Source organism: Cajanus cajan, chromosome 5 (assembly GCF_000230855.2).
Source record: "Cajanus cajan strain Asha chromosome 5, NIPB_CcT2T_4, whole genome shotgun sequence".
Taxonomy (NCBI): domain Eukaryota; kingdom Viridiplantae; phylum Streptophyta; class Magnoliopsida; order Fabales; family Fabaceae; genus Cajanus; species Cajanus cajan.
Window position 1 is genome coordinate 49,913,907 of NC_138521.1, and position 23,547 is coordinate 49,937,453.

The window sequence follows — 23,547 nt, forward strand, 5'->3', positions numbered from 1 at the left end:
TTTATTTTTAATATTTGAACAAAATCAATGTTTAATATAAGTTTAAAAGTTAACATCAATCATTTATTTTTAACATTTTAATATATTTAATATTAAATATAAGTTTAAAATTATTTTTTATATTTTTAAATTTTTTAAAAATTCACAAATATTTATAAATATCTACAAAATAATTATAAAATTTATGAGTATCTTCTTGATGAATATTTGCTTAGATTTGAGGTAAGTATAAGATAAATTTTTAATCAACGGGATAAGGGCAAGAAACCTACAACTTATCTCATAGGTGTCCATTGTCATCCTTAAGTGTATCATGTGGATCATCCATTCTTAAAGATGAACTCTTAACTCAAGTTTTAAAAATTCACACATTTTGTTGCATTATTAGTTGACTACTTGATGTCATTAATTAACCATTGACGTGCTATGTTAATTAATTGATGATGTAACATGTTAATTATTGATGTGATACATTAAACATTAATGTGTTACATTAAACATTAATGTGTTACGTACATTATGTCACGACATCATGTATATATCACATCAATAATTCATGTCAACAATCAATATATCATGTAAATAATGTATTATGTCAAAAACTAACTAATGACATCAATAATCAACTAAAAGAGTGATAAAGTGTGCAAAGTTTTGAAGTAAAACATACAATTTTAAAATTTGAATCACAAAATTCGTGAGAATGTAAAAGATAAGTGAAAAAGTGTAATTAAATATTATTATTTTTACCATTAATTATTTTCTAGCATCCCAGCTAACCTTTTTCATATTTCATATACATATCTTCAACAATTTATGAGCAATTGTTTCGGTGTCCACACAATGATATACGCTTGTATCCAACTACTACATAATCAATGTGACTACTTATCTATTTCTCTTCTTCAATTTACTTTTAGATTTATCACTCGGTCAAGCAATATCCCCTCAATATGATTATACAAATCTTTGTTGTATAACATTTCTTTCATAAGTCTTTCAAAGTGTATATTTTGTAGAGTTAACTCAATCATATTTGGCCATTTGATTTTCCTCCTAATTAAATGCACAAGTCAAAACAACCTCTTTTTTTTAACACTTTTTTTAGGAAAAACAAAGATACAAATCTCTAATGAAGAAAAAATCTCCACTAAATAGGCGCAACAAAATATTTTTCCACAATACAATATCAATGAAAAAAAAATCAAATTCATCATATTTTTTAATAAGAAAACTCCTCTAAATATAGAAAAAAAAAAAGTCACAATACTTACTCCAACAAAAACTTTCATTAGAGATTTTAATGGTGCATTAAGTCTTCCTAGCAACACACTAGGAGACACCAAATCAACACTACATCACACAATAGGTGTATGCAATTAGGTAGCAAGATAAAAACACCACAAAAATGGGTATCACAATCCCAAACCAAAGAGAAGGCAAACAACAAATTGAAGTATCAAAATGTAGCCTTCAACACATGGAATAACATTAAAAAAATTTCCAAAGATTAGAAGGAAATTACTCATAAGAAGTCAAAGCCATTTTTTTCCCATCTTCTCGCATGTCATGGGTGGGTTCTCGTAGGTCTCATATAGCTTATACACTATAAGAAAATTATCATATAATGACACACGCTCTATATTGATACTATACATGTCATTAAAAATTATTTTTACTCATTCAATAAATATGATATATGTTGGTATATTGTTAAAAAGTGGGAGTATAAGTTATAGTAACACACAAAATATGTTGTTAAATCTCATTCAAAATTAACACTAAAATTATTTGTAACTATATGTCAAATAAATATATACTTACATATATTATATATATAGTGACACTTTTTGTATGTCATTATATGTAACATTTCATGTAGTGATAATTTACAAGGAAAGTCTTTATTGAAACTTTTTGATATATTTTCTTTACGCACACTTACACACATAATATGTAAATGATATATTTAGTTTATTATTATATAAAAAATATATTTAGTCTGTTATTAAAAATTATCAATAATATTATTATTTCACTTCTTTCTAAATGTTATACTTGTATGTGTTCAAATAATAAATTTTAAGAAATTTATGTATAACTAATAGGATTTAGGTATTTTATGTATCTATGTGTTTAAGTATTTTGCTTTAAAAATAATAAGAATAAAAATAAAAATAATAGAAATTACAGTATATAAATCAAGTGAAATAATATACAATTAGAAAAACAGAATTGGAGACTAAAGATGATTACAAAATATGATGGTAGTTATTATTAATAGAATGAATAATTAATCTTTTTCTACATGTTTTTTTCTTCTATTTTACCTTTAATAGATATAATGGTAGGAAAAAAAAAATAATAAAAGTGTATAAATGTCTAAAAAAAAATATGAATACCGAAAGGAGATATTTTATATATATATATAATATAGATATTTTTTTATTTTACGCATAAGAGATATGATGATAAGAAAAAAATAATATATAATAAAGAAATATAAATGTTTAAAAAATATGAAACAAAAGAAGGTATCCCTTATATAGTGTAAATAACATTATTTTAATTATAATTAAATTTAAATTATTCATAAAGATTATGAAAATCTTTATAAAAAAATAATTCATACAATATCATAGGAAATTACAAAACAGAACCAAGGAAATAGAGTAGTTTTCTATCCAATATTATAAATAAAAGATTAATAAAATATTATAATAATTATATATATTTTTTCCAATGGTAAATACAAAACATAACATTATTTCATACGGCAGCTACTTCAATTTGCGTATCAGCTGCCACTATAGCTACAATCACATTATGCTGCCGGAATTTAAAATCTTAGACAAGTCATCCACATCATTTGGTGTGGAGAATGAAGCAAGACGCCGAACATTGGGCAATTGAAGTGATGCAGAAACACTACTATAACTATTACCATGAACACCTCTCTGAAGCTGCAGCGCATACTCCAAGTCCCACAACACATCTCCCATGGTTGGCCTATCAGAACCAACTTCTTGTAAACATTTTTCTACTGTCTCACTAAATTTCCTGAGTGAGTTTTCATCTATTTGGTCCTTGATGGAAGGATCAACTATTCCTTGTAGTATCCCCTTGTTTTGGCAAAGCATTCCCCATTCACCCAAGTTTATCTGTTCACTTGGAAGCTATGAATCAATAACTGGTCTTGAACATAACACTTCCAAAAGAACTACCCCAAATGAATAGACATCAGATTTTTCTGTCAGCTGTTGCTTCCTCAAATACTCAGGATCAAGATACCCCAAAGTGCCTTTAACACTGGTGCTGACATGTGATTCATGATCAAGAGGACCTGTTCTTGAAAGGCCAAAATCTGAAACTTTAGCAACATGGTTCTCATCAAGCAATATGTTTGTGGACTTTACGTCACGGTGAATGATTCCACCAACCACTCCTTTGTGAAGATAATGAAGACCTTTGGCAGCTCCAATGCAAATGTCAAGCCTCTGCTCCCAAGACAAGCTTGGAAAGTTTGTATTGTACAAATGGTCTCTGAGTGTCCCTTTTTCCATGTACTCATAAACCAGAATCATTTCAAAGCTTTCATCACAATACCCAATTAAGGAAACAAGGTGTTTGTGACGAATCTTAGACAAAACCATGATCTCTGTCTGAAATTCTGGAAGGCCTTGACCTGACCCTGGCTGGCTTCTTTTCACTGCCACAATCATGCCATTCTTGAGAACTCCGTTGTAGACGTTGCCGAAACCACCCTTGCCAATTATCTGACTTGTGTGGAAATTCTTTGTTGCCAATTGAAGATCAAGCAATGGAATTTTGAGTCCAAGGTTTATGTTGGGAAGAGGAGGGCCTTGGACGGTTCCCTCAGTCAATCTGCCGTGAGAACTCCCTCCAGCAATAACTGGCATTGGCAACCAGTCCAAATTCTCAACGGGCTTTTGCTTCCTCATTTTAAGACGCCAAAGAAAGACAAGTACCACAACCACTACAAAAAACAGGACTAAGCCTCCAAGAACTGAACCCAGCAACACAGGAAGGTGATTATGCTTGGAATCGGATTTGCCCATGTCAGAAGGAGTAGAAACAGAATTTGGTAATTCAATCATTTTCATTATTTCTATCCCGTTTAAAAATGCATTAGGAACGTAAGCAGATGCATCAGGTGTTACGCTGACCCTCATAAATCCAGAGTCATCAGAGTGCACCACAAAATCATAATAATAAGGGGCAGGCAATTCGTTAGACACGTTTCCGTCATTATTTACAGGCATAGCATTGATGTCGTAAATGGACACATTGAAGAATGTAAGATCAATTTGTGAACTGAAATAGTCACAGAAGTGAAGCCGAAGGAGATGATCTATGTTCTTCTCCACCGGAAGTCGCCATGTTATGTTTAAACGTTTAGCGTCTCCGGCACCAGCAGAGTTATTATTGATCTCTTTAGCAGTTCCGTACACATCCATTGGCGCCGTAAAAGGATTTGCGTTTGGACCAGCGGAGTCATCACTTACACGGTACTTAATATCATGGTAAGGGGAACTATTCTTGGCGTTTTCTGGATAAACGAGATAAGTATCATCTGGAATCCATTTTCTCAATAAGCTATCTTTGGTAGTTTTGCCACCAACATTAAGCCTGTGTTTGGTCTCCAACACCCGAGAGTATAAATCGCTGTATGCATCTAAGCCTCGGTTATTGCTGTTATGAAACTTAAATTAGGAGTTTTATTTTGTTTTAATAATATTAATGGAGTGAATTATGAGAGGCATTTAAAGATGTAAACGTTGTGTTTTTCTTTCAACTACAAATAAGTGTAATTTCATTTGCAACATGGATGAGAATATAGAGAGTTTGTTTTGCTCCCAAATTTATGCCCTTTTTAATTTACAAATTGGCATCAGAGCTTGTGCGCGTGAGGTGAGAGTGAGCCGACCTGAGCCGACCTGGTGTACCCAGCCCGAGAGAAGAGAAAAAAATTCTTGTGAGCTGTGTGAGTGGAGCATATACACTCAAGAGAGATGGCAGGTTTAACTAATGGCATTCCATTACCCAAATTGACTAAAGATGTCAATTACGATAACTGGAAACTGCAGATGAAGGCCCTTCTCGGCTCCCAAGACAATTGGGATGTGGTTGAGAATGGGTACGAGGAACCGGTGACCACTGAGGGGTATACAAATGCCCAGATGAATGCATTGAAGGTTGCTCGGGCAAAGGACAAGGCAGCACTGTATTTGCTGTACCGAGCTGTTGACGAGTCGGGTTTTGAGAAGATAGCTAATGCTAAATCTTCAAAAGAAGCATGGGACATACTCGAGAAAGCAAAAAAGGGAGATGAACGCGTGAAGCAAGTTCGGCTTCAAACCCTTAGGGGCGAACTGGAAAACATGAGGATGAAGGAGTCAGAAGGTGTATCCGAGTTCATTACTCGGGTGGAGACTGTGGCGAACAAACTAAACAGGAATGGAGAGAATCTTCCCTCAAGCCGAGTTGTGGAGAAGATCTTAAGGTCATTGACAGATGACTTTGAGAATATAGTGTGTGCAATTGAAGAGTCCAAGGATCTGTCAACGCTCACTGTCGAAGAGCTTACTGGGTCCCTGGAGGCGTATGAGCAGAGGAAAAAGAATAAGAAGGAGAAGGGGGAGTCCCCTGAACAAGCTCTCCAGGCAAAGGCGACAATAAAGGAGGAGAAGGTGCTCTATGCTCAGAATAATAGAGGACGAGGAAGAGGTAGAGGCCTAGGTGGTCGAGGAAGAGGAGGACGAGGTAATGAGTATGTCGGCCAACAGAACTGGCGTGGCCGAGGTCAAACTCAGGGTGGCCGAGGTCAAGCGCGGGGAGGCCGAGGTCAGACCTGGGGTGGCCGATCAAACACAAATAACATTATTGAATGTTATAACTGTGGGAAGTATGGACATGTGGCCAAGGAGTGTTACTCGATAAAATGCTACAATTGTGGAAATCTGGGTCATATTTCCAAAGATTGTAGGTCCGAGAAGAAAAAGGAGGAACCAACCAACTTCCTTGCCGAGGAAGAAGATGAAGGATTGTTACTGGTGACAACAATTCCAGAAACCGAGATCAAACCGAGCTGTTCTTCCGAGATCAAACCGAGTTATACTGATAACTCTGTTTGGTACTTGGACACCGGCGCAAGCAATCACATGTGTGGTGACGAGCACTTGTTCAAAATGCTTTCAAAGGAGGAGGTCGGATCTGTTTCTTTCGGAGATGCTTCAAAAGTAACTGTTAAAGGCCGAGGAACGATCCGATATCAACAGAGAAATGGGAAAATCGGAGAGATCAGAGATGTATACTACGTACCCGATCTCAGAAGCAACATATTGAGCATGGGACAGTTAATGGAGAAAGGGTACTCGGTTCTGATGAAAGACCGAGAACTACAACTGAAGGATAAACTCGGGAGACTAGTTGCCCAAGTAGAAATGAAGAAAAATCGCATGTACAAACTTGAGCTGAAAATAGTTCGAGATGAATGCATGCAACTTGATTTGGAGGATGAGGCCATGAAGTGGCATCGGAGGTTCGGTCATCTTCACTTTAGGGGTTTGACCGAGCTGGTGAAAAAGGAGATGGTGATTGGACTGCCTAAAATGGAGTTTGAAAAGAAGTTCTGTGAAGAATGTGTGATCGGGAAGCATGCGAGGACTTCTTTCCCAAGGAGTTCTGAGTACCGAGCAAAGGAGCAACTCGGACTGATCCATACCGACCTGTGTGGCCCAATAACTCCAGAATCATTCAGTGGTAAGAAGTATTTCCTCTCTTTCATTGATGATTTCTCAAGAAAGACGTGGGTTTATTTTTTGAAGGAGAAGCTAGAAGTGTTTGAAACCTTCAAGAAATTCAAAGTGATGGTGGAAAAAGAGACAAGTAAATTTGTCAGAGCAGTCCGATCTGACCGAGGTGGCGAGTTCACTTCCTTTGAGTTCAACAAATACTACGAGGAACATGGGATTAAGCGTTTCTTGACTGCCTCATATTCTCCGCAGCAAAATGGTGTAGCGGAACGGAAGAACCGAACTATTCTTGATATGGTTCGATCTATGTTGAAAGGGAAGAATATGTCGAAGAAGTTTTGGGCAGAGGCAGTGCAGTGTGCAGTCTATGTGCAAAATAGATGCCCACATGCAAAGCTAGGAGAGAAGACGCCTCAGGAGATCTGGAGTGGCATGAAGCCAAGTGTTTCTCATCTTAGGGTGTTCGGTAGCTTGGCCTATGGGCAAGTACCAAGACAGCAGAGGACAAAGTTAGAAGATCGAAGCAAGAAGTATATATTTATTGGATATGATGAAAAATCCAAAGCATACAAGTTATTTGATCCTGATAACAAAAAGGTGGTGGTGAGCCGAGATGTTCACGTGGAGGAAACAAAGCAATGGTGTTGGAGTAACTCGGCCGAAGTAGAAACTAGCTCGGATAGCTCGGACATTGTTGTACCTTCAACAATAACTACGACCGAGCTCTCAGATGAAGAATCCGAGCTACAACAGCCAAGGATGAGAAGCCTGAGGGAAATTTACGACACTACAAGTGAAGTCCATGTTGTATGTCTTCTTGCCGACTCTGAAGACTTGAGTTTTGAGAAAGCTGTCCAAGATGAGAAGTGGAGAACAGCTATGGATGAGGAGTTTGAAGCAATTGAGCGTAATAAAACTTGGGAATTGACCAACCTTCCTGAAGGAGCTCGGCCCATTGGAGTAAAATGGGTGTACAAAAAGAAGATGAATGTTGAGGGAGAAGTTGAGCGATATAAAGCTCGGCTTGTTGTGAAGGGCTATAAACAAAAGGAAGGAGTTGACTATGATGAGGTTTTTGCTCCTGTCACGAGAATGGAGTCAATCCGACTTCTGATCTCGTTAGCTGCTCAGAGACAATGGAAAATTCTACAGATGGATGTGAAGTCAGCCTTTCTAAATGGAGTGCTGAAGGAGGAGGTGTATGTTGAGCAACCACTCGGGTACATGAAGAGAGGAGAAGAAAAGAAGGTGCTGAGATTGATAAAAGCCCTCTACGGGTTGAAGCAAGCTCCTCGTGCTTGGAATGAAAGGATTGATGGGTATTTCAAGAAGAACGGGTATGAGCAATGTCCGTACGAGCATGCCTTATACATAAAGAACTCAGGAAAAGATATGATGGTAGTTGCTCTCTATGTCGACGACCTCATATTCACTGGAAGTAATGCTAAACTGATTAAGGAGTTCAAGGAGATAATGAAGAAGGAGTTCGAGATGACTGACTTAGGCTTGATGAAATATTTTCTTGGCCTAGAAGTGAAGCAATCGGATGAAGGGATTTTTATATCCCAAGAAAGGTATGCACTTGAAATCCTAAAGAAGTTTAAAATGGAGGATTGCAATCCGGTTTCTACTCCAATGGAACCAGGCGCAAAACTTTCAAAGTTTGATGGAGGAGATCGAGCTGATTCTGGGAGATATCGGAGCTTAGTCGGAAGTCTGAGGTACCTTACAAGCACGAGACCCGACTTAATGTTGAGTGTTGGGATAACGAGCAGATTTATGGAGGATCCGAGTTACACACACTGGAAGGCCTTGAAGAGAATTCTGAGATATGTTCGAGGAAGCCTATCACTTGGTCTTTTCTATTCAAAATCGGACGACTACCGATTAGTGGGTTACTCGGACAGTGATTGGTGTGGAGATGTTGATGATCGGAAGAGTACCTCGGGTTACGTATTTCTACTCGGGAATACGACTTTTACTTGGCTGTCAAAGAAGCAGCCTATTGTAACTCTGTCAACTTGTGAGGCCGAGTACGTGGCGGCATCTTGGAGCGTATGTCATGCAGTTTGACTTTCAAATTTACTGAGGCATATGGGAGTGATCCGAGATGAAGCGATTGTGATCCGAGTTGATAACAAGTCGGCAATCGAGTTGGCAAAGAACCCGGTCAATCATGGAAGGAGCAAGCACATCGACGTCCGATTTCATTTCATCCGAGAGCAGATCAGACAAGGAAAAGCCGAGTTGGAGCATGTCGGAAGCCGAGTTCAAGCAGCAGATATATTTACCAAGCCACTGCCGACTACACTGCTGGAAAATTGCAAAAAGCTGATTGGAATGAGAGATGGGAGAAGCATTTAAGTTTCAGGGGGAGATTTGTTATGAAACTTAAATTAGGAGTTTTATTTTGTTTTAATAATATTAATGGAGTGAATTATGAGAGGCATTTAAAGATGTAAACGTTGTGTTTTTCTTTCAACTACAAATAAGTGTAATTTCATTTGCAACATGGATGAGAATATAGAGAGTTTGTTTTGCTCCCAAATTTATGCCCTTTTTAATTTACAATTGCCACTATAAGTAAAACGCGCGACTTGATCATCGATCAAATGGAGGGGTTGTACGAAGAAATCTATAGCAGTCACAAACGCAAATAATGATAACTGAGGTCTGAAAGTGATTCTGAAACTGGGGGATGTGATATGAATGAAAAACTCTTTTACTATAACAGAGTTGCCATCATCAAAATTTTGCAAAAACCAGAACCCGGGAAACGAAACGTTGAACCTGGCCAAGGAAAGATTACTGGATGAAGAGAAAGGGAAGAAATGGAGACGTACCACGTAGGTGCCATTTGTGTCGATATCGAATTCATACGAAGACTCACTTTGAAAAATCCTTGCGGTTTGGTAGTGAGAAGAGGGCACTTGTGACACACTGCTTTCTGTCTGACTTCTGCTAAACCTGGCTACAGGGTTTGATTCACCAACGTAAACCTTCCCACTTACGGTGACATTACTGTCTGACCCACAATTGATAAAATACTTATCTGGGACGTTGTAGCCGAGAGAAGAGAACTGCAATGATGAGAACTGAAGAAGAAAAATAAATCGAGTGCACAGAGAGTGTTGAATTCTAGTTAGCTGAATAGTTGCCATGGAAAAATAATTCTTGAGTGAGAGGAAGACTTCAGCCGGAGGTCAAGTGGTAAGCTTTGATTTTTGTTCTTATTTTTATTCTAACTACAGAAACCATAGTTTTTAAAACTGGACTGGTCATCGAACCGGTTAAGGTACTGGGTCAGTGGGTCAAAGGTTGAACCGGTAGATCACTAGTTGAACCGCATGACTCGATTTTTATTTATTTTTATTAAAAAATATTCATATTAAATATATTTTATACTTATAAAATTTAATAAATTCATATCTTATTTTAAATTTTAATTTTTCTATCTTATTTAAAATTATTTTTATTTTTATTTTGTAAAAAAATACATAAAAAAATTACATGTTAAATGGTATATTAATACAAATTAAAAATATAAATAATATGTACATTTATAATATGCTTGCAATTAATATCACAAAATAATATATGTAATATTTACATATAGATATTGCATTATTAAATATATAATTTAAAATTAATAATATATTATAAAAGTTATTTAAGTTATATATATTGCAAACAAATATATTAGAACAAGTAGTCATTGTTATATTTAATAAGACTCCTTATTTTTTTATTAAGAGATTCAATTTTCATTATTATTTTTGTGATTTATGGTCCCTTAAAAAAATTTAAAAAAAATAAGAAAAAAAGTGGTTGAACCGGTTTGACCCACCGGTCACCGGTTTAACCGGAAAATTGACCGGTTCAACCCGGTTTGAAGCGGGTTGACTGCATAACCGATCCAACTTCAGATTCAGACCGGCTGGACCACCGGTTTCCAGTCCAACCGGTCCGACCGGCCGGGTCGGTCCGATTTTTAAAACACTGACAGAAACTATTAGAGCCATAAAAATTAGTCTTACTGGTTATCACAATAAGAAGCTTTTTTATTTTTGGTAAAAGACATTAAGAAGCTTGGTTTGAAACTTTTGATTATTTGTTTCTTTAACCAATTGCGAACCATATTATTATTATTATTATTATTATTATTATTATTATTATCTTTTTTATATAATAATTTTGATTTTTATAAAATAAATGTAGTAGTTAAATAAAATATATTTGATTGTTATAGTTAATTTTGATTAATCTAGGATGAGATAAATATGTTATAAATTATAAATAATTTGTTTATGAATTAAAGGTAATCGTTTTAGAACGAACGTTGTGAGGTGCTAATATCTTCCTTACATGTAATCGACCCCCGAACTCAAAAATATGATTTTTGTAAACCATTTTCTACTTGGTGATTTTTCTAATGTTTTTCCATAAAATAAACATTGGTGGCAACTTCATTGTTTTAAACTTAATTTTTATCGTCCCATTACGATCTCAGTTGCCACAAAACCTAATCTAACCAATAAAAGCATATAATCCTATTTATAGAAAGGGAGATGAAAAATCGACACTTCCTCAAACCTCATCCTCCACTGTATGTTTATCAATAGTCTATCCAAACATTGTTCTAAGTTCCTTCTCCTCCAAGCAAAAAGGTAACCCTAGAATCCAACATCAATAAGCTCTCAATCATTAATCATCTCCTGAAATCCAAAGACTCCTTTAAAGGAAAGGGTTATCAGAACTACCAACTCATTCATATTGATTAAAAATAAAATTAAAATCTCCAATTATCGCCTAGGCCCCATAAATGCCACAGGCAAGATCATGAAGAACATCCAAGAATCCTTAATGAAGTTGATAGAGAGGGCTATTATACACCACTGTAAGGAACCAAACACTATCATTTTATAGTTGACCTTCATTTGGGCATGGTACCTGGAACTAACTAGAATCTTGACCTTCCACACACTAGTGTTACAAAGACATTAAATCCCTCATAAATGATTGACAACCTTTTCAACAAAGCAGTGATCCAACCTAATCCTCCTAATAATCTTAGTCGTTGTAGCCCCAATTGCATGGGTTTCCATAAGAAAAACTAGCGAAGATGCATACTTTAACATAATGTCTTTAACCAAAGGAACATAACTTTTATTGGAAACACCACGACAATTCCAAGAAATGATATTCATTAAGACAAATGTAGAAGAGTGGCCTCAATTGGCCTGGAGACTCCTTAGTGAAAATAAGCTTATCATCATTGTCCATTTTTTTATTCACTTCAATGACACCCAAAGGAGGAACAGAAGATGATCCCCTTGGAATAACTTCTTTACTCGACTTACAAGACCTACCCATCTCTTGAAGACCAGAGGATGAGCTTGGGCACGCGAACTTTGCGAGAAGAGAATGCTTTGTCACTACCAACACCTCCTCTATGCATTGGAGGATTTTAATCAACCACGATTCCTCCCCCTATTACTTGTTTCTCCTTCAAAAACCCCACATTTTCTCTTGTCGACATCTCCTCTTGGTGATTTGGACCCTAACGCTACTATCCTTATCAAGACTATTAGGCTTGCCAATATTTTTGGGTGTGGAATTGTTATCTAGAGGAGAATGATTTAGCCCAAAAGAAGGCCCAAACATGTTATTAGATTGACTTAATTGATTATTTCCTTATTTTTTTAATGGGTCCCCTTGAGTCTTTTTAACTCTATTAGGCCCACTATCCATAGGCCCCACGTCTTTCCCATTTGCATTAAACACCACCTCATGTGCACATGGTATGAACCCCCCCAAATAAGCCTAAAACATTTGTTGCAATAGTAATAATGCCACATAATTGTGATGAAAAAGCTACATGCATAAAAAATTCCATGTCCTTTGATATGCCTTTTTTGTATGAATCTTTTGGACTTGCGACGGACTAGCATCTAGGGCCCAAAATCCTTATCATTAACCATATCTGTGACCACCTTCTTATCATTAGCCACATTTGTAACCACATTCACATCTCTAAGAGACTTGTTCTCATCAATTACATGTTACACCTCCAACAAACACCAAATCACTAGCTCCACTGTTACCCACCATATTAGACACCATCGTAGCACCCACCTCATCATAACCATCTCCCTTGCCAGACTTGTCAAGACTAGAGATTAAGCTTTTGTCAACTATATTTTATTGAGGGACAACTACCTTCAATCCATCCACGTTATCCTTACCTCTTATAGGAAAAATATATTGAATGTAGTCCCTCGTACTATACATTCAACAAATAATCCTTGGCAATGACTTTGGGTAATGGAGGTTTATCTAAGATCATCTCAACACAAATCCTGGCAAACCTGCCACAAGCCTAAATAAATGTTACCTTATCAATTTTCAGCATGAATCCTAGTGTAGATCCCAACCTCTAAAGGAATTGATCATTAAACAATTCAATAGGGAGCTCAAGAATCTTGATCCATATTGCAACTTTATATGCCACATCTGGATGGGCCAAGAAACAAGGTCTCAATCATTGGACCAAATTAGAATGGTCAACAACCATCCATGGTCCTTCCATCAGAGCATGATTATAATCTTCATCAAAAGTAAACAAAACCTAAGAACAATATCTTGGAACATCAATAATCTTAATAACACATTTCTTTGCTCGTGCTTTATTGAGTTTTGCCTCCAGCTGTCTGAACCACACCTTCTTCCCAAAAATAATCTCCATTAATGAGCCCTTCCAAGGTTTACACTAACCTATAAATTCTTCATCAGTTGAGGGAATTCAACCTTATCTTTTAAAGAAATAGGAGGGGATGGTAACTCCTTATCCGACTGCCCAAAACATCTTTCATCAAAGGGAGAATAAAGGACTACCCCTCCATTCGTCAATAGCTTACTCATGTAGGACATATTTGTTATCATTTGCATTACATGATCGCCATCCAATGCCTCCTTAACATTCTCCACATTAGGCTTGCATTTCACTTTCTTAATACTCCAAAGAAGAAGATCATCATTGTAGACCCCTAAAATTGTCCGGGTCGGAAATAAAGCTTGAAGACTCTCGAAGACTGAAGAAGGATCAGCCAGAAGGACTTCCAGAAGGCCCAAGGAGGGTTCTCTATAGGTCTAAGAGGTCTTAGGATAGCTAAAAATAGAAAATAGGAGGAATTGGGACCAATACGGGCTGCTTGGGGACCAGTACGGCCTGTATTGAAGTTTTGAACTTCAATACGGCCGTACTGGACTCAATACGGCCGTATTGAAGATTTGTGAACTTCAATACGGCCGTATTGAGTTCAATACGGCCGTATTGAAGAACAAATTCTCAATACGGGCCGTATTGATCCCAGCGCCCGTATTGCTCTTATTTCCTATAAATATGGCGTCATTTGACGTCAATACACACTTTCACACTCAGTTTTGACTCCCTCCTTGAGTATTCTGGGGTTTTTGAGCAGTGTTCTGCCCTAGAAATCTCTCTGGGAGTCGATCCGACGAAGTTCTGGAATTCCGAGCACTTAGCTTGGAGATTCGAACCTAGTCGAAGGGAAATCCTCCGGATTTCCATAGTCAAAATTTTATAGGAGAGAGCGAGCGAGCTTGTAGAGCGAGGGAACGCCAAAAAGCTTCCCAGTTTTACTCAATATATAAAAGCACGCTTCAAGAGGTTTCTTCTTAAATCCTTCCTTTTACTGCTTTCTGTGTGCATATTTAAACTGTCATCATGTAGATAGTTAATTTATAATCGCTTATAATAAATAGGGGTAATTTAGTAATTTTACACTGTTATTTTAGAAATAATCTGTCATAGGGAACCCGAAAGGGGCGCTGTGGGGTGCTAACACCTTCCCCACGCGTAACCGACTCCCTTACCCAACTCTGGTTGTAATGGCCAAAGTTGATTTATAAAATCAATTGCCTTATCCCTTTTTCCAATGTTTTGAGTAAAACATTGGTGGCGACTCCACGAACCCTCCTTTTACGAAAACCACTAATCCATGGAGGGTCCCGCTTGGGATTAATATGGATTGGTGAATCATTTTAATAAAATTGCTCGTTTGACGAGGTCTCAGTTTGAGAATAAGTCATTCTAGCAAACCATATTTTTTTTAAAACAAATAAAAGAGTCCAACCATCCTTCGCGAATGCTGAAAGCCCTGTTTCGGGCCGGTGGCGACAGATGGCGACTCCACTGGGGAAGCCTTGAGAGTCAGTCCCATTTAGTGATGGATTATTTTCAAAATAATAGTCTAAAATTACTTCACTACCCCTCACTTGTATGATAACATGCTTTATATATTTGGCTTTAAATAACTGTTGTTTGTTTAAATTTCCGCAATTGTTTGAAATACAAACTGTACACAAACCTTTGCACACAACAGTTCCCTCTATACCCGGGGGCATGAGTGGTAATCCATAGGGAGTGGATGTTAGTACGGCCGGTTGATGGGTTTATAGGAGCCTATGAGACCGTTGTCGGAAAGCATCACTCAAGGTGATAACCATGAACTTGAGTCCGACGGTGCGTTGGAACTTTCCATCGACCTACGATGAGAGGAATTGGGTCCCTATAATGGGGGCACCTTGGGGGCCTTTGACCAAGTGAGAACAGTTAGATCCTCCTTGAATATGCACTTTTCTGCAGGAGACCCCTACCTCGTGATTCGCTCGTGACTGTTCGTGGATGAGTGAATTGTTTGTGCATTTTTATGTGACATTGTATGAGCATACATTTGCACCTTTTAAACATACAACATTCTTTTTCAAATAAAAAGAATAAATAGAAATAAAGATCTTCTAGTACATGGTGTTAACATCTACCTTCATTGCATTCATATAGGTAGTTTCCCTTTTCACCCAAAAAATACAAAAAAAGATACAAAATATTCAAAAGAAAAATATGTATTTACCCAAACCAAGCAATATCATGCATCATCTTAGGAAAATCCTAAAAACATGATAATGCTTAGTTCAATAAACACAATGCATGCATATTCAACATCATCATCTCATGCATATAGATCATGGAGGGATCTAGGAATCATTCATTTCATACATCCCTCCTAGTAATTCAGTAATAAACATAAATAAAAAGAAAGGATTAAATCGATGCGTATGTTCAAAAATGGATCGCACGCCGTTCGTCATCAAGTGTAAGCCAACAACCGCGCCAAGCGAGCGCACATCAACTCCGTTGTTGGTAATCAAGACGAATAAAGGGGAAGGTCCGACACCATTAAGGATCACCGCTCCAAGACCTTTCCCTTACGAATCAAATAAGGCTGTGCCGTGGATATACGACATCCACTCTTCTGCCGACAGCGATATCTCCAACATCGCTGGACTTGGGGGCATGACTAGGAGTGGCAGGATCTACACTCCCGAAGATCTTCATGATAAAGCCCCCAAGAATAAAGAAAAAAGAAGAAAAGAAAACCGAGGAAAAAGAATCCGAGGAGGAGACAGACGAGCTGTTAAAGTTTATCCAACAGAGCGAGTACTCCATCGTGGATCAACTTCATAGGACGCCAGCAAAGATTACGCTGTTGTCGTTGATCCTAAGTTCCGAACCGCATCGGCAAGCTCTGTCGAAAGTCTTGAACGAGGCATACGTATCGCACACTATCTCCCAAGACGAGTTTGAGGGGATTGTTAGTCACATCAAGGCTAATGATCACCTCACCTTCATCGATGAAGAAATCCCCGCCGAGGGATCAATCCACAACAAGCCCTTGCACATCTCTGTAAAGTGCAAGGAGTATCACATCGCTAAAGTCTTGGTAGATAATGGATCTTCCTTGAATGTGATGCCAAAAAGAAACGCTCAAGCAATTGGCAATCAAGGGAGTCCAAATGCGCCCGAGCAACATGATCGTTCGAACCTTCGATGGATCTAAGAGAGAAGTAGTGGGAGAGATCAATCTTCCAATCCAAATTGGACCCACTATCTTTAATGTCGAATTCCAAGTGATGGACATTACTCCCGCATACAGCTGTCTCCTCGGCCGACCTTGGATTCATAATGCGAAAGCTGTACCTTCTACGCTCCACCAGAAAGTCAAATTCATTGTGGGTGACAAGCTGGTGACTGTACAAGCTGAAGATGATATACTCATCAGTTAGCCATCCACCATACCTTACGTGGATGCAACGGAGGAAGCTTTAGAAACCGCCTTCCAAGCATTGGAAATCGCCAATGTCGAAACGTTTCCCCGAGAAATGAAGAAGGTAGCTCATATGCTCACAAAGAACGGATACTTGCCAGGACAAGGATTAGGCAAGGACTCCCAAGGAATCCCGGAGCTACCCATTATCAAGGATAATCCAGGGAAACAAGGGTTAGGATACAACCCTTATAAAGATCAAAGAACGAAGAGGAATCAAGATCCTTCTTGACGTTCTTTAAGCCAGATCTTTAGGAAGGCCGGTTCACAAGCGTCAAGGCCGGTCGTCGTCATTAAAATGTTTTTCTCCTTCCGATAGGGATGTATAGACTCAGTGACTATTAGAGATCACTCCTCGGGGACAGCCCGACCCCCGAGCCTCGATAGGGCACATGTTTCCATTATGATTATAATAAAATCATTCTTCATTATTTCTTTATTGCTTCTTTTCTCGCTTGCAATAAAATTCTAGACCACATTATTTTAACCCTGTTTGAATAAACATGAATGAGGTTAAAATCATCTTAATAATAATAAACCCACATCATTTTTATGTGGAAGTGTGTGTGTCAACTTGGAGCACCTTTTCTTGGCCTCAATAAGTGCCGTCATGGATAAAAAGAAATCCATTCAGGATAAAAATCCTTTAAAAAACAAAAAGCTCGGCAGGAAACCCAAAAAGGGGGCTGCACAAAAATAAGAGCAAAAGACCCGCTAGGAATCCCACGAAAGGGTGACCTAGGCAAAAGTTAGGGTTACAAAAATAAACAAAAACAAAGGTCCGCTAAAACGCCACAAAAGGGTGTTTTAGGCAAAAATAAGGACAATCAAAAAACAAAATAAATTCATGATGGTACCATCAATTGAATTCAACAAGGGGCTCAAGAAAAGCTATCCAAGTTGTCAAAGCACAATCATTAATAACAAAGATGTGCTTAACCTCATAAGTGTTTAATCAAACTAACCTAAACACTTGAGCCTACCATTGGCCAGCCATTCTTACAAAAACCATTTTTCAAAAATAAAATAATCCCCCCTAAAACACAAACTTTTGAAAAATATGCCATTTCCTTCTTTTCTCTCTTGTCCCAACGATTTTTGAATAATCTAGTGGAAACATGGAGATATAGTGGTCAATAGGAGGGTTGACACATCTTCTAAAGAAAGGGAAGAATCATTTGGTTGATGACACCAAAATCAAATATGCATCATTCCTCGGTAACAGAAATCGGCAGAGCACAGTCCGTCTGGAGGAATGGCAAAATCCAAACACAAAAACGCATCGGTTAATTCTTTTGAAAAAAGAATCAAATAGAATTAGGTGCATCATACTGCATACATGCATACAGATGATAGGTGTACTGGAAGATCACTTATTCTCTGTTTATTGAAAAAAACAAAAAATAATAAAAAATATAAATTTCAGAAAAAACAATGCGCCCGTACCATGTTCAGTACACCCATACTAAAATCAGGGTTATGAACAAAATTTCAACTCAACATGGGCGTACTGAAATGGATGCGGCCGTATTGGCCATAAAGAAATTTTCAAAGACCTCGTCATGAGGCAATTGCATAAAAATAGAAAAAAATAGAAAATTGCTTGTGTATGACAGCAGCAAACAAAATGCAAAGATTCAGAAAATCAACAGCGTCATACAGAATAACTGAGCCTGGAGAGGCTTGCCGAAAGAATACTCTCAGAATAACTGAGCCTGGAGAGGCTTGCCGAAAGAATACTCTCAGAATAATTGAGCCTGGAGAGGCTTGCCGAAATAATACTCTTTCAGAATAACTGAGCCTGGAGAGGCTTGTCGAAATAATACTCTCTCAGAATAACTGAGCCTGGAGAGGCTTGCCGAAAGAATACTCTCAGAATAATTGAGCCTGGAGAGGCTCGCAGAAATAATACTCCTTCAGAATAATCGAGCCTGGAGAGGCTCGCAGAAAGAATACTCCCTTCCGAATAACTGAGCCTGGAGAGGCTCGCAGAAAGAATACTCCCTTCAGAATAATTGAGCCTGGAGAGGCTCGCAGAAAGAATACTCCCTTCAGAATAATTGAGCCTGGAGAGGCTCGCAGAAATAATACTCCTTCAGAATAATTGAGCCTGGAGAGGCTCGCAGAAAGAATACTCCCTCAGAATAATTGAGCCTGGAGAGGCTCGCAGAAACAATACTCTTCCTTCAGAATAGTTGAGCCTAGAAAGGCTCGATTCCCCAGAGATATCTCAAGCTTACACTCACGGGCCAAATTCCCCAGTGAAAGCTATCAGAATGCGATCAGCGAAATCCCCAAAGGAGGCCTGATCATCCAAGAAAAATGTCTAAGGACTTTAAACTTCCCCAATGGAGGATAGCTTTCCAACTCAAAAGCGATGAGTGAAGCTAAGCCTGAAGAGGCTTTCTAAATAATACTCTGGGATGAATAAAAACTTCAAATCCCCAATCGCCTACTAAAGAGGCATCTCTTCAAAAGGAAGACCAATAAACTATTCCCCAAGTGGAATTTGGCTCTCAGCCTAACAAATGAACGTCAAGATGATCTGCCTAACAAAAGAGGCCAATCAACATCAATCCCCAGTGGATGATCGCCTATCCAAGAGGCATCCCCACAAAAGGGGAAGAAAATCAAAAAGATTAATTCCCCAAGCGGAATTTGGCATCTCGCCAAAACATCGAACATCAAGACTATCTGCCTAACAGAAGAGGCCAGTCAAAAAATCAACATGTCAACATCCCTAGCGGATAACAGCCTACACAGAGGCTACAAAACCAGAAAAGTCAAAAAGAGTTACCCGAATAAGGATAACCGGGATACTCCACCAACGTCCAAAGGACGTCAGCCAATCATAAGGCACTGCTCATCTCAGAAAGAGCATCTTCGTGTCTACACCCCAAGGAAACAGAAATTCCTCAATGGGCGCCAACTACTCAATGGAAAGTTGGGACACAAGAACCTATGAGTAACTGCACATCCCCTAGACGGATCCCTGCGTTATCCAGCCCTCAGTGGCACAAAAATCAAAAACAATCGTCGAAACAGCATCGTGGACTGTGGAGACAAAATCAACATCCAGAATCCCCAGCGGATAACAGCCTACACAGAGGCAGCAAAAATCAGAAAATCAAAAAGAGATACCCGAATAAGGATGAACCGGGATACTCCACCAACGTCAAAGGACGTCAGCCAAACATAAGGCATCGCTCAACTCAGAGAGAAAGAGCATCTGTGTCTACACCCCAAGGAGTCAAAAATTCCCATGGGTACCAACTAAGCAATGCAAGTTGGGACACAAGAACCTATGAATGACTGCACATCCCCTAGACGGATCCCTGCGTTGTCCAGCCCTCAGCGGCACAAAATCAGAAAAACAAACCGTCGAAGCAGCATTGTGGACTGTGGAGACAAACTATACTCAACTACCTCATTTTGAGAGGCAAAGTCTGGAGAGACGATACTCAAACAAGGTCTGGAGAGACAGTACTCAAACAAGGTCTGGAGAGACGGTACTCAAACAAGGTCTGGAGAGACAGTACTCAAACAAGGTCTGGAGAGACAGTACTCAAACAAAGTCTGGAGAGACGATACTCAAACAAGGTCTGGAGAGACGGTACTCAAACAAGGTCTGGAGAGACAGTACTCAAACAAGGTCTGGAGAGACAGTACTCAAACAAAGTCTGGAGAGACAGTACTCAAACAAGGTCTGGAGAGACGGTACTCAAACAAGGTCTGGAGAGACAGTACTCAAACAAAGTCTGGAGAGACGATACTCAAACAAAGTCTGGAGAGACGGTACTCAAACAAAGTCTGGAGAGACGGTACTCAAACAAGGTCTGGAGAGACGGTACTCAAACAAGGTCTGGAGAGACGGTACTCAAACGAAGTCTGGAGAGACAGTACTCAAACGAAGTCTGGAGAGACAGTACTCAAACGAAGTCTGGAGAGACAGTACTCAAACGAAGTCTGGAGAGACAGTACTCAAACGAAGTCTGGAGAGACAGTACTCAAACAAAGTCTGGAGAGACGGTACTCAGAGTCTGGAGAGACAGTACTCAAACGAAGTCTGGAGAGACAGTACTCAAACGAAGTCTGGAGAGACAGTACTCAAACGAAGTCTGGAGAGACAGTACTCAAACGAAGTCTGGAGAGACAGTACTCAAACAAAGTCTGGAGAGACGGTACTCAGAGTCTGGAGAGACAGCACTCAAACAAAGTCTGGAGAGACGGTACTCAAGGTCTGGAGAGACAGTACTCAAGGTCTGGAGAGACAGTACTCAAGGTCTGGAGAGACAATACTCAAGGTCTGGAGAGACAATACTCAGCCATCAGCGTCGTCAGAGGCACGTTGGTGTTAAACTTAGCTACCGAGGTTGTCAGAAGCGCCGAGGTATGCAACAACCTGGAGAGGCTACTCAATAATTTTCCACCGGAAGACGCTACAAGTCAGAAGGTTGGCACATCACCCGGACAATTGGGTCAACTCCTTTACTTGTCAGCCGGTACACCAAAAGACCGTTTGACTAAGTAAAGGGGGGGGGCAGCTGTAGACCCCTAAAATTGTCCGGGTCGGAAATAAAGCTTGAAGACTCTCGAAGACTGAAGAAGGATCAGCCAGAAGGACTTCCAGAAGGCCCAAGGAGGGTTCTCTATAGGTCTAAGAGGTCTTAGGATAGCTAAAAATAGAAAATAGGAGGAATTGGGACCAATACGGGCTGCTTGGGGACCAGTACGGCCTGTATTGAAGTTTTGAACTTCAATACGGCCGTACTGGACTCAATACGGCCGTATTGAAGATTTGTGAACTTCAATACGGCCGTATTGAGTTCAATACGGCCGTATTGAAGAACAAATTCTCAATACGGGCCGTATTGATCCCAGCGCCCGTATTGCTCTTATTTCCTATAAATATGGCGTCATTTGACGTCAATACACACTTTCACACTCAGTTTTGACTCCCTCCTTGAGTATTCTGGGGTTTTTGAGCAGTGTTCTGCCCTAGAAATCTCTCTGGGAGTCGATCCGACGAAGTTCTGGAATTCCGAGCACTTAGCTTGGAGATTCGAACCTAGTCGAAGGGAAATCCTCCGGATTTCCATAGTCAAAATTTTATAGGAGAGAGCGAGCGAGCTTGTAGAGCGAGGGAACGCCAAAAAGCTTCCCAGTTTTACTCAATATATAAAAGCACGCTTCAAGAGGTTTCTTCTTAAATCCTTCCTTTTACTGCTTTCTGTGTGCATATTTAAACTGTCATCATGTAGATAGTTAATTTATAATCGCTTATAATAAATAGGGGTAATTTAGTAATTTTACACTGTTATTTTAGAAATAATCTGTCATAGGGAACCCGAAAGGGGCGCTGTGGGGTGCTAACACCTTCCCCACGCGTAACCGACTCCCTTACCCAACTCTGGTTGTAATGGCCAAAGTTGATTTATAAAATCAATTGCCTTATCCCTTTTTCCAATGTTTTGAGTAAAACATTGGTGGCGACTCCACGAACCCTCCTTTTACGAAAACCACTAATCCATGGAGGGTCCCGCTTGGGATTAATATGGATTGGTGAATCATTTTAATAAAATTGCTCGTTTGACGAGGTCTCAGTTTGAGAATAAGTCATTCTAGCAAACCATATTTTTTTTAAAACAAATAAAAGAGTCCAACCATCCTTCGCGAATGCTGAAAGCCCTGTTTCGGGCCGGGTGGCGACAATCATCTTTCATTGAAGCCTCCTCAAAAACCCTAAAAGAGCATATTTCCTCCACTTTCCTCCAAAAAGACTAACAAGTCAATCTACGGACCTTGACCCGTATGCTCACCCTTATGTATAAGTTGTATATAACCTTTGTTATTTTCGTTAGGTAAATTTTGATTGTTTCAGGTGAATTTTGAAGACAAAATTTCATTCAGGATGGGATTTTCTCGACCAAGATTTTATACTTGGATTTTAACTTGAAGAAACTTCCATCTGATAACTTTTACTTGGGTGAGATCTTTTTATTGTCTACCATTCTTAATAATTCTTAATACAAGTGATTGTATGAAAGTTTTCTACGGCCCCACAGTGAATTGACATAAGTAGTATTCAACCTTTAGAAAGTATTCGGATATCAGAATTGTATTCAACGCTTAGAGAGTATTCAACCTTTAGAGGAATTTCATCCTAGGAAAGAATACTTAGTCTATATTATTATTTAATCATTGTGAACTACTGAATGTTTTTGCTTAAATATGTTTTTAGTCCCTTAAATGTAAGGTAAATTTGTGTTTAGTCCCTCAAATTTAAAATTGGTCTTTTTGTTCCTTATAATTTTCAAAAATCTTATTTTAATCTTTATACTCAAGTTTTATTAAAGAATCTGTCAAATATTATTACATAAAATCTACGTACTAGTTTCTCTGTTAGTGAAAATATTACATTAAACTCAACTGATGCTACATAACTATCTCAATTTGTCACTTTTAGACATGTTATTGGTGACTTGGGGGACTAAAACAAAATTTTTAAAAATTATTAGACTAAAAAATAGTTTTAAATTTGAGAGATCAAAAATAAATTTATCTTAAATTTGAGGAATTAAAAA

The 23,547-nt window shown here is 38.5% G+C and overlaps 1 pseudogene; it reads right to left on the reverse strand.

Moving 5' to 3' along the window:
* Positions 1-2,700: 2,700 nt before the first annotated feature.
* LOC145958349 (putative receptor-like protein kinase At5g24010) lies at positions 2,701-10,006 on the reverse strand (annotated as a pseudogene).
* Positions 10,007-23,547: the final 13,541 nt, after the last annotated feature.